An 11,829-nucleotide genomic window follows, 5' to 3' on the forward strand; every position below is an offset into this window, starting at 1 on the left:
CATCCGTGAACTTGTTGAGGAGGCACCTGGCTTACCCCTTCATCCAAGTAACAAATGAACAAGTTAAACAATACTGGGTGTAGGCCTCCGATTAGGCCCTGTGCCACTAATTACAACCCTCTGAGATCTGTCATTCTGCCAGTTCCCAGTGCACCCCACTGTCCACTCATCCAGTCCAGACTTCCTGAGTTTTCCTATGAAGATGTTTTGAGAGACGGTGTCAAAAGCATTGCTAAAGCCAAGGTAGACAACACCCACTGCTCTCCCCTCATCCATCCAGATAGATGTTTCATTGTAGAAGGCAATCAGATTGGTCAAGCATGACCTTTAGTGCATCCATGATGACTACTCTTGATCACCTTCTTGTTCTCCTCTATGTAGGTAGACATTCCCTCCATAACGAAGTACTCCATCACTTTCCCAGAGGCTGAGGTGAGGCTGACCAGCCAGTAGTACCCTAGGTCCTCTTTCTTGCCCCTTTTGAAGACTGGAATGACAGTGGCTTTCTTCCAGCCCTCAGGCACCTCTCCTGATCTCCACGACATTTCAAAGGTGACCATGAGCAGCCTTGCTATGCTGTGCACGAGCTCTCAGCATTCATGGATGCATCCCATCAGGGCTGAGGCACTTGTTGATGTCAAGTTTGCCTAGGTGTTCTCTAACCCAATCCTCCTTGACCAAGGGAAAGTTTTCCTTCCAAGAGTTCTTTACTCTTGTTTCCAGGATAAGAGATACCTGAGGGCTGATCTTTTCAGAGAAGACTGATGCAAAGAAGGTGTTTAGTAACTCTACCTTCTCTGTGACTTATTTCTTTCTTACCTGTTAAATCAACAGCATGACTGCAGAGGAAAGTTACAGGCCCACTGCTGGAATCACCTTAATTTGCAAGTTCAGCGATGTCTATTTGGAGGGAGGAAGCTACTATTTAGAGGCTGTTGGCATTCTCAGAAACAATTTCTGGAGAGAATTTCTATTTACGTTAGTGTTACTAGTCTGCATGGTTACTTCCCACGAGAAATATGGACTGTTTTAACAATAAACCAGTCACCATTTTTCCACCAAAGAAATGCTATGCAGTCATGTGAGGCTGATTCCTTTGGATCCATTTATTATCTGGGTTCCTTCCTTTGTACCAGTGTTGCATTTTATTTCCAGCTGGGTTCCATGTTCCTTCTTGGCACTTTGAAAGATTCTTTTAAAGTATCTTTGTACTGCACAGGTTAAATCAGGTTTCAGAAGAAAGAAATGGAAAAATTTGTCATGGCTGGTTTTGTCCAACAAAGGTACCTGACAGTCTCCAGCTCTCTCTCTCTCTCTTCTACAATTCAAAGGTTCTTGAAATGAGAGTAGGGTGGCATTTTGTTGTTGGCTGAAGGTTCAGCTTCTGCAGTCTCAAAGTACAGGTCTGCCTACTGGCACAGGCTGCATCCATACCATCCTCCATGCCCTGACCAGGCTAGAGCTGGCAGACCCTTTGCCCATTTTACCTCCTGTTTGTAAGTCTGTGCTGCAATGCTCTTCTCCCTGGGAGACCATACTTCTTTAGCTGTCCTGATATCTGCTCTGAAGGGGCTGGGTGAGGGATGCTTACCCCAGCCTCCTGCACCCCATGGTCAAACTTCACCATTTCCACCTGAATACATCATTTCCCATAAGGACTGCTCAAAGAATAGTTCAGGATGGGAGAATACCTGAGAAGGAGATGGATGGATGACAAAGTGCTGGAGTTCTATAGCAGAAAATAGTCCAAGTTCTTAATTCCTGCCATCTTGGCACTGACTGGAAAGACTCTTCCTGGAAGATACAAGGCAGTAACAGAAGGCAGACAAGAGAGACTCTGCTGGACTGGGAAAATCAAAAAAACATGTAGAAACAACCAAGGCACTGTGGTGAAACAGTGCACCTCACTGTGGCTGATATCAGGAGAGCCCTAGGACTACAGAACCCAGCCTGGTAGCACAGATCAGAGTGACCACTGATGCCTGAGAGACTGCAGCCTGCAGATATCCTGTGCAGGCCAAGAAGGTTACTGAGTCTTGTTGTAAAGCTATAAATCGGGGTTTTTCTCTGTCTTCCTTTTGCGAGAACACAGTCTAAACTCCACACTAAGAAAATCAAACCCTCTCTAAAATGATCAGAAAGAAGGGAAAATAGAAGAGCAAGCCCACTGGAGGAATTCAGCAGGCTGATTATGATTATAAAATCCTGACAATATAGGTGAGAGGCATCTTGCTTACATTCTGCAGGCTATCTTTAATTCACTATTATGCAACACAATAGTCCAGCTCCAATGGAGAAAATTGCTGTTCATACTGTGAACTCTCACGAACAATAAAATGCAGTTCAGTCCTTATTCATCATATTCCCATGACCTTGAGATATTTTAAAAGACAATGAAAACACCTGAGACCTTCAAGTCTGAAAAGCTATGTGGACATAGGAATCAATTCTTTTTCAAGAGGGCCTTTGTTCAAAATTAGTGATGTGTGTATTAGGCATACTAAAAGGTGAGAGCAACAGATAAGCAATAAACAGCATTTCTAGCATAGAAAAATAGGTTAAATCTAGAATCTTTTTCTTTCCAAACTTGAAGTGCTTCTGTTCTGTCCCCTTTCTTCTCTAGACCTTTCTCTAAATAAACTTCTTGAGAAGACAAAGAGCTCCTTTTTCTGATTCAAATGAGGAAAATACTTTTCCAAATCCACTCTGTATCTCTGCAGTTTGTTTAAGCTTTCTACTGATCACCATGTATTTGACAAGAAATACAACATACTCTGCTGCAGCAGCAGATGTGATATAAATCATATTGCACAAAAACCTGGAAAGAACTACACCCATTCTTGCTGTCAGGGTATTTAGTGGCAATCAACTCCTGTCCATCTTCACCTTCAGCTCTGTAACCAGGGTTCTCCATTGCTGAAGGAGTCTCTTGGGGGTGGTGTCATGAGTAAAGCTCTGGCAGAAAGTGTTATATTCATGCATGTTTTGTCCTTTTTATTAATATAAAGAGATGAAGATTATTTTGATTTCGAACAAAGGTTTAAGTCCCAGCTGGGTAACCTTGTTTTTTGTTACATGGTACGTGGGAGCACCTGAAATACTGGGACTGCTCCTGAAGAGTGCTGTAATAAAGGAGCAATAGATAATTTCCAGGGCCTGATATGACTGTGAAACCTTGTCATTTATGAGGTTATGTTAATTTATCTCCTGAATCTCTCTGGGGACCAATAATATTGATTTAGGGGTTTGTTCTGATGACAGCTGAAAGGTATGAACTGGAAGAGTTTTCTGTGTCTTGACAACTGCTTCCCCCAACTACTGCCTGCAATAGCAGCCTGGAGTTCTTGCTCCTTTTTCACCTTGAGTCTTAAGACTGGATACTACCAGGTACTATGCCATCTCTCTTTGTATCCTGCACCAGGACACCTGGTACCACATTCTGGAGTGATGCTCCACAGGGTAATTGCCTGCTGTGTGTACCTCATTGCAGCTCTTGACACGTTCTTAAAGTTAAATTTGAGCTGCTTTTTGTATGGAACTGAATACCAACTTACCATTTGAGTTTTTCAAAGCTTAGAGTACAATGTAGATGTTAACTATTGGGGTGGCAGGAAACCAAGAAAAAAGAAACACAAAAAAAGAGGGGAAAAAAAGCACCAAAAAAAAGCAGCCCTGAACTTTGTATTTCTCATAAGGGTGCAGAGCAGAAAATTTGTCCTATGGGTAGAAATAGCTAGAGACACCACCTTTTAGCACATCAGGTAGAGTTGTGCCTGTTTATACTGTATACAGTTGCACAAATTCCCTCTCTCCTTGCAGTTAAGGGGGTTGATAGGTGTTCCCCTGCTCTCTCTGAACCCAGTCAGCATTTTTAGCTCCCATCTGGGGTGAGACAGCACTGCCTTGGCTCCCCTGCATTGCCAGTCCAGATTTTAATTGGTCTAAGTAGGATGTTTCATGGCGATCAAGGACACAGACTTTGCATGATGGTGAAAGCAAAGACATTTATTAATTATTTCAGCAGGCTTTTTGTACCTTGTACACAATAGGCTGCAATTGTTCATTTAGGCCCTGAGTCCTTGCTGCTAGCTATAATATTATAATATTTTTACCTATTAGCAATGTTAGTTCCTTTCATCCTTTGTTCAAGTTCCTCTTTCTGCCCTAGAGAACTGCTCCTCCTTACTTTTCCCATGTTACTCTTCCCACCAGGGTAACAATGTCCATTTCTTGCTGCTTTCCCATATTAGAAATCTCTACGTCTCACTAAGAAGTCACCTCCGATAGGGCCTGAAATACCAAACCAACCTCCCTTTTGTGGACAAAAATGCTTTTCTGACGCAGTAGTTGTTTTGTATATCAAACCATTTTATTATCCTCTTGTGTTCTAGTTTAATGGCTTAATTTGTCCTGTGAACTTCTTGCAGTGGGAGAACTAGACATGACACACCAATTTTTTCTTCTAATAGGAATCATCAAAGTTCCTAAGTTTCATCCTTGGCTTTGTGGGAACCTGGATAAGAGCAAAAGATCAGCAGCTCCACAGTGAAACTAAAGAGCATGGAACAGATACAACCACATTTTCCTAATGCTTTGCAGTGTTCCACCTTGCAAAGCACCCCTGAACCACAGGAGGCTGATCTTACAGCTTAAGCATCATCTGAGCAGAAGCAGCTACTGTGTATTTTGGGGATGGGATGGGGGCAGGGCTTGATGTTATAAATCTTCTCTTCGGGAATTTTTCAAATTTGCAGTATCTTTTTCCTTCTGAAACAAGGAAAGCATGAAAACAAGACACTAGGTCCTCTGCTAATATGTTTGATGGCATCTGCTGCTCTTCCTGAAACTTCATCTCTTCTTCGAAAATAGGAATTTTGCAACCCTATTGCATAAGAAGAAAGTCTTGTAGATATTGAAATAAGTGTAACTGGTGCAGAGCTACTTGGCTGATTCTGCAGAAAACCAGAAGCAGTGGCTTGCAGACAATAAATGCTCCCCTTTCATCTCTACTCAGAGATCTAAAGACGATCTCTTTAATGCCACAATTGCTGACTGCTTTCTTCCCAAAGAAATCACCTCAGGGAGGAGAAAAAGAAATTTTCTTACACAGTATGCTGCCCACAGAGGCATAGACAGCCACTTCGGATCATATTTTGAAAATTTCCCTAGCCAGTTGTTGGCAGCTCCTCTCATTTTAACAGCAACAACAGCAACAAAGGTTTTCGCCTTACTCCATATTGTCTTTTACTGTTTAAGGCAGAGATGAACAAAAATTATCTTCATCTTATACTGTACTGTTTTGGATGGTGGGATCAGTGCGATTTTACCTCTCAGACCTTCCTTATCAAACACATCCAAGACTCACTTAAACACCTGAATTAGATGAGGAGAGCTGTTTTTGCTCCTGAGACTTCCCAGAGCTGTACTGAGATACTGAGAAGTGATTGCATGCCTAGAGAGGATGTTATGAAGAATTTTCGTGACCAAAAAGACAACATATTTTCTTGTCTTGCGGGGCTGATTAGACATCGCACAAGCATCACAAAGACATCACACAGCTGAGGAGCTCTAGGAAGCCCTGAATCAGTGGAAAACTAGGCATTCATGTCTTTGCTAGACAAAGAAGAGCTCTTCAGTGTCTGAAACAAATGCTGGCCAAAGGCTGTGAGATTTCAAGCCCTTCAAAGCCTAGAAATCTGCTTGTTTAATGAAAGAAGCATGGCTTAGCCCCATGGAATTTTGGAAAGAAGGTACACTGTCCCATCTGAACATTGTCACATTGCAGGTTTCAGGCTGCAAACTATGCCCTACAATTAGGGTTTTTTATTAAAGGATACACCATGTCTTCCCCTGAAGACACATCTGGTCTTGTATACACACAGCTGATTTTCTTTCTTAATTCTCTCTTAGTTACTCAGACCTAGTACTAAAACTGGTCCAGCTGTGCTATGAGTCTCTTGTCTCTCAGCAGAGTGCTAACATTTAGTAAAGTAGTAGAAAGGAGTAAAGAGCGGGGAGACTGACCACACATGAACCTAGCTGCAGGGGGAAGGAATTTACAAATGAAAAGAGAAAATGGCACTGCAAGAATAGCTGGCAGGCTGGACACATAGCAAGGAGGCTGGGCTGACCCACAGGTGTCCAAGGGAAATTGAGGGCAGGAGGGCTGAAATACAACCCCAAACTCATAGCAGGCAAGAGTTCTCATCTCTGAGGTTCTCCTTCCAGCTCAGGCTCTGACCTGCAGGGTCCTGCAATTTGGGACTGAAAGACGAAGACAAGCTTCATTTTCCCTTTGCTGTAGTACAGAATGTTGCAGAGTTTTATTGCAAGGCTCTCTTCTTCTTCCCATCATCTTTGAAAAATTGCGGAGAATGGGAGAGGTGCTTGATGATCACAGAAAAGACAATGTTACTCCTATCTTCAAAAAGAGTAAGAAGGAGGACCCAGAAAACTACTGGCCAGTCAGCCTCACCTCCACCCCTGGAAAGGCTATGGAACTGATAATTCTGGAGGTCATCACCAAGCATGTAAAAGAAAAGAATATCATTTGGAATAGTCAACATGGATTCACCAAGGGCAAATCAAGTGTGACCAATCTGATAGCCTTCTATGATGGATGCCAGGATGGGTTGATGAGAGCAGAGCAGTGGATATCGTTTACTTTGACAACAGCAAGGCTTTTGACACTGTCTCCCATAAAACATCCTTGTAGGGAAGCTCAGGAAAAGTTAGATGAATGGACAGTGAGGTGGGTCAAGAACTGGCTGGATGGCAGAGGTCAGAGGGTCATGATCAGCAGAGTAGAATTCTGTTGGTTGCCTGTGGCCAGTAGCATTCCCCAAGGATCAATACTGGGTCCAGTCTTATTCAGCTTGTTTATCAACAAGCTGGACAAAGGGATAGAGTGCATCCTGAGCAGGTTTGCCTTGGCAGGGAGGGTTGAAATCTGGATGATCTCGAGGTCCCTTCCAACCCTGACTATTCCGTGATTCCACTCTGCCCACCTCTTCATTTTTGGAATAAAGAAACTGCAAAAGTTAACTGCATAGAATCCCTGCTGTGTTGTTGCCCCAGTTATTAGGTAGCAAACAGGTACATCAGAAAAGCATAAGCCCTGGAACTGATGTTTTGAGAGTCTCTGTTTCAGCTCCATAGGGAGTTAGGGCTGCCCGGCCAAGCAGAATTTTCTCCTGTGAAAAAGCAGAGCATCACCAAACTTGAGAAGCAATATGCCTGGGTTAACTTAGACCAAAACAAATAGAGAGTTTTGAAGACAACCCTAGCTTTTTCCATACACCTTCTCCTCCCTTTCTTCAGAAAGTCTCCTATTTCTTCAGAAAATTTGATCTCCTCGGGAGAAAGAGTACACATTTTTCCTAAACCTGGCATTTTCATCAAAGGTAGAGTCTTTTCTTTCTTTTCCCTTTGTACTCCTTCATCATCCTAGCTTCTTGAGCACCCTTGCACTCTTGAAACCCTTCACATTGCTCCATTGCTCTGACCATTTCACTGTCTCTCTTAGAAGTAATCTTGGTTAAGGCTCCATAAGAGACATATAAAGGTCTTTTTGAAACTGTGGACCGCAGGATTTCACTGTATAGTAGCAGAGGTAGGATTGTCTATGCCAACCTAGCCTCTAAAACAGTGTGAGTGTTAAATCAGCCCAAGGAGGGGCAAAGTCCAAGGCATCAGGCACATCTCCAGGCAGGGCCAGGTTCTTTGCTGGCGTGAAAAATACTGTAGCCTTTCAATCCTGCACTCCATTCCTGTGCACAATATGCTTGCATCCAGCCTGAGCTCCCTTCTGCATTCTGCTAGAGGAGCAGCTCAGAGTCACTGCAAAATTGGAAACATGTAACTACAAAGCTGGAAAATTAATATCTGGAATATCCCTTTAGGCTACTGGGTGCCTTTGCTTAGCACTGCAGTAAATGCAGAGGAAAAGGAGAGCGTAAATCTCACTTCACTTATTTGAAAAAGTTCTGAGTAATTTACTTAGTTTAATGTTGCATTTTGATGAATAATGTGCCTGTCTTGGTGTGAGAAACACAATTACATATTGTGAGGAGAAGCCATGGAGCAGGATTCAATCAGTACACAGGATGCCAGCAGGGAAATTACCTGCAAATGATGGATTTTTTTTCAGCGATCCCAGTAAATCTGCCTTGTTTCTTTCTGTCAGGTACCACTGGGTATCCACCATAAGAGCATGATGTACCAGCAAACAGGCAACAATAGCAGCCTAAAGGTAAATATGGCAAAGCTCGGGAGGCTGCCAGGCTTACAGGTCCTGCCAACCATGTTCTCACACTAACTAGGCCCAACTTCCCATCCCAAGGCACAACCAGTCCTCCCTGGCAGCAAGGAAGTTTGTGGGATGTCCCTGCTTGAAGGGCAAGTGACCTGGCGTGCAGTCCAGCTGCATCAGGGAGAGCTCAGATTGGGCCCATCCAGATGGGAATATTTACAGAGTGAAGTAATTGACCACTAGTCAATAGTACAGACAAGAGTGATGTCTTCATTTTACACATTCACACCCTTCCATGTAAGCCAGAAGCTCTCCGGGTCACAGGTTCACCACAGGGCGTGAGACCTATCGCTCCTTAATCAGCCTGAACCAAAGCGCAGCCTTGGTCAAGTGTTTCTGTCACGTGACTCCAGCCATTCAAAGGACCTGTGGATTCCCCATGTTGGCACAACAGGGACACAAAGTTTTTTCCATGCTTCTGCCCAGAGATGGGCATTTTTCAAGAGCAGCCCTCAATGTCCTGAACTTGCCTTTGGTTGACAGCTGGCAGCAGCTCTATCAAAAGCATGGCTGGAGCATACTGGAGCTCCACAGAAGGAGTGGGGGAGGTGTTTGGGGGCCTCTTTTCCTGGGAGTCATATCTTGGTTTACAGCCAGACCTGCAAGACTGTCCAGTTGCTCATTACCTGACAAGTGTCAGCGGTTCCTGTCTGTGACCATTATCCCTTTAATATAAAACAGCGGGGAGATTAAACAACCTGAAAATTCAGCCAGGCTTTGCTAGGTCTTGGAACAACCGTTATGACATCCTGGCCAGCTCTGCTTTATTCCATTTCCTTCCCTGGCAGACAGAACAGCTCATTGTGCATGTAAGTGTATTCAAAAGTGTGACATAAATGAAATGCACTTATCTTGATGGAAAATATAAGAGTCCAGATTTGCCAAGGCCTTCAGTTATTTTACAAGGTCCGAAACAGAGGGAGGAGGTGCCAGTCAAAGCCTTTGATTTCTTCTGTCTCTCTCATCTTCCCTCTTTTTTAGAGGTTTCTTGGGAAATGAGGCAAGGGAAATCCTGAAATTCCCCCTTGGATCAGCTCAAAGCCTGCAAAACCCCAGACAGAGATCCTCCTGCTGACAGCTTTTCCCCCTGGCTGTTTCTCTTCTGCAGTCTGCCCTGTAGAGCTGCACTCTGGCTCTGCCCTGCTCATCTGGAGCAAAACCTGAAGCCCCCAGGTGCCTCAGCACTGCTACAGGATCATCCAACAGGACTCTCAGAGCCAGCCCCTGGCTTTCTGAGGGATAACCTGGCAAATGTCAGCACATGCTCAGCTGATCTGCTCCTCATATGCAACCTCACAGACCTACACTGCATTCCCGTGGCTTGCCAAATACCCACAGGGATGGATACAGATCACCTGTGAATCAATCCAGATTGTAGCTGAGTAATGAAGGGAGAAGGTTAGCTGCCACAGTGATCCTAAGGGGAAATGTTTAAGCTAATGTATACGTCTAAGACATCATACATCTAAGAGTTGATTTCTTTTTAGCAATCATCTGATCACTCCAGGACCCCACTGCAGTACAGGTTTGGTAACAGGCATCTGTGGTTCTGAAAATAGTGTGACCTAAATATAGCAAGCAGATAGAAAGAGGGGCAGAAAAGCTGCTAGAGAAAGCTGGACAACCTTTTATTCACAATAGCAGCTACAAACAAAGTTTCATAACTCCCAGAAAGGCTCATCAGTCCATGCTGGCTGTGCACACAACACATCAGCAATATTTTAATTCAAACACAGCACAGGACTCTTCTAAAGTAGCTTCATATGTGTGTTGTTTTTCAGAGGAACACAAATACATCAGATGTGCTGCTTATATCTGGGAAGAGAGGACATATATGTCAGGTGGACAGATACACAAAGGAAATGTAATTCTACTGGAATATAAATTGTTTGAGACAATAGGCAGTTCCAGTTCTTGTTAACTCTGTTGAATACATTTTATCAGTGATCATATGGATAAAATTTTCAGATTGAAAGCTGTCATGAGACAATGCGAATGACTGAAAATGGAGCACATTTTTCTGTATCTCCAGCCTGCAGATGAGGATCCAATTTCCCAATTACCTCTTTTGTCTTTTTTCATCCCAACTGTTGCTCCAGTAATAAACCAAAGTCTTTTTCTATCAGATTTCCTCCAGGACCTTGGTTTTACTACTTGTTGTGAGCAGGAAGGAGTCTATGGCTTTGTGAGCCCAGATATAGGAATAATACAGGAATAGCATGAAAAACTCCTGCTGGAATTACAAACAGCTACAGATGGACCTGCATGCTGTTCGCCATCGTGAACAAAACCATCACCAATAATGAACTCTCTTGCTTTGGTTCCAGCTCAGTCAGGAATTTCCTCATCCAACATGTCATGGGGAAAAAAATCTCAAACATCATAACTTACCTCTTAGAGATCATACAGCCAGTGATTTGCATGCCTGAATATTCAGAAATGAAAATGAGAGGTGTTGTGGTTTAGGAATGGTATTTCCCAATTTAGTGTTCCCATTGAAACATCCCAAACCATGAACCGCTCGCTCACCCCCCACTTCCTCTTCCCCTGCAGCAGGATGGAGAGGAGAATTGAAGGCACAAAAGGCAAAGATCACAGGTTGAGACAAGAACAATTTACTGAAAACAGCCACGAGACAAGAAAACGAACAGTAACAGCAACAGTATTAGTAATAGAGTACAAGAGAGGTGAACGATTCACATGCAAGGGCTCACCATGAAGAACACAACATCCCGACTTCTCAACTCCCTGTACCTGACTGGAAGGGACCCCTTTCCCCATCCCCTGCACATGACATGAGGTGGTATAGAATAACTTGAGGGTCCTGGCCATGCCCCTCCTGGCTACTGCAAACATTAACCCTGTCCTGGCTGGAACCAGGACAGGAGGTTATATGATAAGTTATCATAGTGGCACTTCCCAGAACAGCTACCATAGTCCAGGGTTTGTCACTTGAATTAACAGCAGATAAGTAAAAATATGTAGGCATCAAGTCACTTTTCCACCCTCTTCAGAGATTAAAGCAAATATGTTTCCATATGTACAGACACACAGAGGAATATTTATATGGACATATATTTGTACATGTAGTTGTCTCCATACATCTCCTTTTAAAACCTCCTGAAATATATGGAAACCTTAGTTTAAGAAGGAATCCTTTTTCATCTCCCCTTTATAGGACTTGAAAGAAAGGAAGTAGAATTGCACAAAAGTTTGTCATAAATAAATAATTATTTTCTCCATGAAGTTGAGTATGATGTATTTTTTAGCGGCTAAATACAGATTATCTCTTTCACTAGTTGTCTCTTGATACGGTTTTCAATTATCTGCTCAAATTGGCAAAAGGTATAACATCCTTCCATCACTTTTAAAATGCTCAGTGTGCACTTCACAGTATTCAGTGGGACACCCAGACTTCACCTCTGGCCTTTATACTTTTAACTCCAAGTCAGCACAAAAATGAAGCAAACTCTCAGTTTCCTCAATGAATTCAATCTAAGCAGGTGTTTCAGTACTGT

At 43.2% G+C, this 11,829-nt stretch overlaps 1 long non-coding RNA gene across 1 annotated transcript; it reads right to left on the bottom strand.

Moving 5' to 3' along the window:
- Positions 1-4,390: 4,390 nt before the first annotated feature.
- On the bottom strand, positions 4,391-9,043 carry LOC113957264. Its single transcript, XR_003531109.1, has 3 exons — positions 8,938-9,043; positions 8,125-8,245; positions 4,391-4,513 (listed from the first exon to the last, which is right to left on the bottom strand). It is a non-coding gene; the product is annotated as an uncharacterized LOC113957264 (long non-coding RNA).
- Between the last annotated feature and the right edge of the window lie 2,786 nt (positions 9,044-11,829).

The sequence above is a fragment of the Corapipo altera genome, unplaced genomic scaffold, assembly GCF_003945725.1.
Source record: "Corapipo altera isolate COAL_440 unplaced genomic scaffold, ASM394572v1 76, whole genome shotgun sequence".
Lineage (NCBI taxonomy): Eukaryota > Metazoa > Chordata > Aves > Passeriformes > Pipridae > Corapipo > Corapipo altera.